Genomic DNA, 5,425 nt, shown 5'->3' with positions numbered 1-5,425 from the left:
GGTACATGGGGGGAGGGGGTGCTGGTAAAGGGATTTCAATCCAGGGACGGGGACAGGTGACCAGAACAGAAGGAGGGAGTCAAGTAGAGAAGTCGCCCTGAGAGGAGATGTGGCCTTTGGTCTCAGGGCACAGATGCCCAGGGACAAGCTTGAGGGGAGAGAGCTAGCAGTTACCCACCGCTGTCTTTTTCCTCTTCTGCCACGGCTCCCCATTGGCTGAACCAACCAGACACTCAAGAGACTTAAGGGAGCTTCTTGATACAGTCCTGTGCAGGTCAAGTTCCGCAGGACAAGGCGCAGGCGATGGGAGCTAGGGAGGGAGAAGGGCGACTGGAAGATACCTGATACCATGACACGGATGCTGGCCCGAATATTGTGTAATGACACTCAATTTTAGACGAGATCGGGCGCGTTCAGGGTGGTATGGCCGTAGACGTGACACTCAATTGTAAAGTGACCATCAGACGATTTAGGAAATATCAGAGGCGGAGCACTTGGGTGGCTCAGTCAGATAAGCAGCCGACTCTTGCTTTTGGCTCAGGTGATGATCTCACAGTTGAGTTCCAGCCTCACGTCAGGCTCTGTACTGAGCATGGAGCCTCCCTCTGTCCCTCCCCTGCTGCGCACATGTGCTTTCTTTCTCAAGAAAGAAAGGGAAAGAGGGGCGCCTGGGTGGCTCAGTCGGTTAAGCGCCTGACTTCAGCTCAGGTCATGATCTCACAGTCCATGAGTTCGAGCCCCGCATCGGGCTCCGTGCTGACAGCTCAGATCCCAGAGCCTGTTTCGGATTCTGTGTGTGTCTCTTTCTCTGCCCCTCCCCCGCTCGTACTCTGTCTCTGTCTCAAAAATAAAATAAAAACATTTTTAAAAAAGGGAAAAAGAGAGAGGAGAGAAGGAAGGGAGGAAGGAGGAAAAAGAAAGTGTTGAATTGGTTTTCAAAACAAAAATTATAAAATTTTCACAGAGCTTTTTCAGACTCCCAAGAACATACCCATATTCCTGTAGGAGCTCAAAGACCTTCCTCAAAGAGCCCAAAGACCACATGCATCAAAGCTCCAAGTATGATCTTTGTAACTTATAAGATTCTTGGAGTGTCCGAGAATGTAAGCTCGGTGGGAATAAGGAATAATGTCCGCGTTATTCCTCCTCATATATTCACTATGTTTCACTACCTTTCAGGCAAAGTCCAAGTTCCTCTAATTTTCTCAAAGCCCTGTAGGATCTGACCACTGCTTACCCTTCTTCTTTCATTCCCCCCAAAAGGCTAATTCTTTTCCTTCAAATACACCCCTTCCTCTACCTGAACACTTCCCTGCCTCCACTCCCACCCTGGCCAACCCAACTCTTCACGCCATGGACCTCCTCACACTCTAGGTCTTGGCTTAAATGTCATCCCTTCATGAAGGCCTGCCTCAGCCACCCTTTCCCTGTGGTCCCCCATTGTTTGTCTCTTTCGCTGCTCCCCATTCACTTCCTGGGTGCCCCAAGAATACACGAGGTAGAGAATGAGAGGGATAATAGATGGCGCCCAGGGCTAGACATTGTGGGGGAAGAGGATGGAGAACACACAACATTAAATAGGAGAATATATATAGTTTAAAACACACGGTAAGTTTTGCAGGTCAAAGAAGGAAGAAGGAGAAATCCTCGCAGGCTGAGTATTCGGGGAGACTTCAAGGGATATTGGGACTGGAATCTGAAACGCAGTCAGATTTTAATGGAAGGGCAAAGGGGGAGGGGACACCCTAGGGTTGAGGACACAGTGGACACATGGGGAGGTTAGACTGGGCGGGGCCTGTGTTGAGAAGGAGGTGATGAAGGGGGCTGGTTGGGAGGATTTGTTGGAGAAAAGTGAGAGAATCGGGTCTGACCAGTAGGTGGTGGAAAGACTTGAGATTTCCATGTCAGTGTTAATATATTAGAGATCGAAACGTAGATGGGATGAATTAGGTGTCCGTCATTCACAAATTTCCTACTTCATAAGCAGCCATGCCCTTGGTAATGCAAGGACGAGTGGGAGGGGTAGATACAGGCACGGGCTCCTTCAGTCATTCAGTACATTTATTAAGCACCTACTGCTTGCTAGGCAGTCCCAGACCCTGCTGCCCAAGATGAACTTACACCTTGTTGGGAGACACAGAGAATACTCTAACAAAGAAGTGAGACAATAACAGGGAGTGTTAAGTGCCTGTCAGAGAAGTCCAAGAGGGTGATGGATAGAGTAAGTGGGCTGAGCAGTCACAGAGGACTTCATGGAGGAGATGGCATGCCTGCCTAATTCAGGAGGAGGTGCATTTCAGGCTGAGAGAATAGCTAAGATAAGGCTGCCTTTGCAGGGATCGGAAGTCTGTCTTGATGCCCCTCTTCTCCTGCATCTTGACCCACGAGCTTGCTTGAATCTCTGTGTGTCAACCTCATGGTTCAATCGCATCCTGTGGTTCCAGGCTAGTTTCTTTGATTTTCTCTGCCACGCTTGGCCGCTCTGCTCTTTGGCTGCCTTGAGCTCTGTCGGCCACCCTCCTCCTTCCACACCTGCCTTCACGCTGGCCAGCCTTGTTCTTGTCTCGGGGTTCCGTTTGCTAGTCACACACCCTAGCACAGGGTCCTGCCACAGTGAGACAAATACGTGTAGGTCGCACAACATCGATTTGGTCCATTTTGGTTTTTGTTGTTGTTGTTGTTGTTTTAATGTTTTATTTATTTCTAGGAGAGAGAGAGAGAGACAGTGTGAGCAGGGGAGGGTCAGAGAGAGAGGGAGACACAGACTGAAACAGGCTCCAGGCTCTGAGCCGGCAGTCAGCACAGAGCCCGACGCGGGGCTCGAACCCACGAACCGCGAGATCATGACCTGAGCGAAAGTCGGACGCTTAACCGACTAAGCCACCCAGGCGCCCCTGATTTGGTCCATTTTGAATGATGCTGTCAGGCTGATTCATCCCTTACTGCCGTTCACCAGTGATTCCTTGATCTTCCTCAATCACCCATCTGCGCGCAAGACTTCCCACCCCTCCTCCTTTGTAATCACGGGAAGTCTCTCCTGCCCACACTCTGTTCTAAGGGCAGACCCTCTCTGTCTGAACTAGAAGCAGATCCTTTGTTTTCTAAGTTGCCCTTCAAATGTGTATTTTATGGGTGGAGAAAACACAAAAAGAAAGCCTGAACCAGGGCAATGTCACAGGCGAGGTGTCCAAGGACATTGGAGGTAGAATTGGCGGGCTCCGTCGTTGGGGTGGAGGCTGGCGTTGTTGGGGGAGTGAGGCCGAGGTTTTGGTTTGAGGGGCTCTGTGGATGGGTGATGATGGCCCCCGGGGAACAAGCAAGGGAAGCGGGACCGCACCAGACGGTTGGGGGCACAGTGGGGGGACCCGAGCCCCAGGTCCCTTTCTGCTCACGCAAGTCCAAGCAAGAGAACCTTTCACGTAATCTGCCAAGAAGACTGTGTAGTCCATGGACTTGACTTTCCTGCTCTAGGATATGCAGATGGTATTGACAGTCACCTGAGACTTGTAAAAAGATCAGATCCCTTTGACGAATGCCATTCAGGTACCATATTTGGGTTTAAAACACCCTTCTCCCCTCTCCGCCCCCCCCCCCAAATGTTAATGCCCCAGGGCGGAAAGAGGAGGCTGCCTGGGCAAGGAGGAGAGTTCTGAGTTGCCATTTCTCCCACTGCAGGGTGTGGAGCGCTGGGGAGGAGCCGGGCAGCTGTGTGGACCCCCGAGCCCCGCAGGAAATGGGTTTCCTCCAGCCAGAGAGGAAGAGCACTTCCCCCAGCACACCTCGGCTCACGCCCGTGCGTGTCCTGTTGCCTCAAGCTGTCTACGTTTCGAGGCACCGACAATGCACATGACGCACCCTGACCCTCACGCGTGTCGCTAAGAGCCACTTGCCTCCTTAAGCTGCAGAGAGTTTAGGGGACATCAGATAAAGGAAGACAACATGCCATTACAAGGTGGACTTTGCCTGGAGACCCCCAGTGCCCATGAAAGGAGCTGTCCCAGGGGCGGCAGGGACAGAAGCTTCCAGGTAGGTGTCTGAATCCCTTTGGAAACGTTGGCTGAGACAAACTGAACATGCCCTCGAGAGGTTTCATACTCGGGTGTGAAACCCTCGTGGACACGTTTAAGGAAGATGAAAACCTAATTCTACCTGTGATTCCCTCGCCAGCCCCTCTCCCCTTTACAAGGAAATTACTGTGTTCTGATGGGATTTTTGTTTTAATGGTGAGACGAAACTGCAGTCCTCATTTTCCAGGGACCCCTGTGGACCTTGAAACGAGGTGTCTCAGGGAACGGTAGAGTCCCAATGGGTTCTTCATGTTGGAATTTTCTGCTTACTTCTGCCAACCCATTTTTAATTAAAAATAACTTTTTTTTGCCTATTACTTCCTTCTATGATTAGATTTTTATGTGTTCAACTTAGAAAGAAGCGTAAATTCAAGAGACACCAAGAGAATGAAAATCGCCGTTACTTAAGAGATAATCGTTATTTACAACGTGGGGTGTATTTTCACTCTCACTCCTCACTGCAGAGATAAACACTTGTTCGATCTACCGAAAAGGAGAAAATAGTGGTTTATTCTTATATTGAAACCTAGAGTGTTTTCCCTCCCACTTGCGTCACATATAGATTGCCGTGTATTAAAAATTCTTCCGCACATTTTTCTATCGGTTGCCTGGTGTCCTGATCCATGAATTGATCCATGAATGTGTCTGCCCCATTTAATCCACCTCCTAGGGTTGAAAATTAGTATTTTTTTCTAACTTTTCTATACCACAGTGATTCCACCATAACCACTCGGAATATATTTGTCACTAGACCTTTGTATACATTCTTCTTTTTTTTTAAGTGTATTTATTTGTTATTTTGAGAGAGAGAGAGAGAAAGTGCAGGAGGGGCAGAGAGAGAATCCCAAGCAGGCCCCACACTGTCAGCACAGAGCCTGGTGTGGGGCTCGAACCCACGGAACTGCAAGACCATGACCTGAGCCAAAACCAAGAGTTGGCCACTTACCCAACTGAGCCCCTCTTTGCGTACATTCTTATTTATTTCTTCAGGATAATTTCTTACAAAAGAGCCCTTCTGAATCAAAAGCCATGCACATTTGGGGGCACCTGACACCCACCTTTCTCTTCAGAAAGGCTGCAAAACACCAGCAGCACAAACACGTGCTTGTTTCTCTGTGACTTCACAGACACCAGCTGTTTTAGGTTGAAGCTTCTGGACAGATAGCACGTCAGTGCCTCTCTCTTCGCACCCCCGCTGCTGCTGGGCCACCTCTTTCCTCCCCACCAGTCTCTCTTCTTCTTCCACATCACCGTTCACAAGAGGCAGCACCGTGGAGCGGTCAGGGCCTGGCCGGGCTCCACCTCTGTCGCACTCAGCAGCTGTTTGATCTTGAACAAGGAACTGCACCTCAGTTTCT

Source organism: Crocuta crocuta, unplaced genomic scaffold, assembly GCF_008692635.1.
Source record: "Crocuta crocuta isolate KB4526 unplaced genomic scaffold, BGI_CrCroc_1.0 scaffold408, whole genome shotgun sequence".
NCBI lineage: Eukaryota > Metazoa > Chordata > Mammalia > Carnivora > Hyaenidae > Crocuta > Crocuta crocuta.
The sequence above is the reverse complement of the archived record's forward strand: the minus strand, read 5'-3'. Positions refer to the sequence as shown.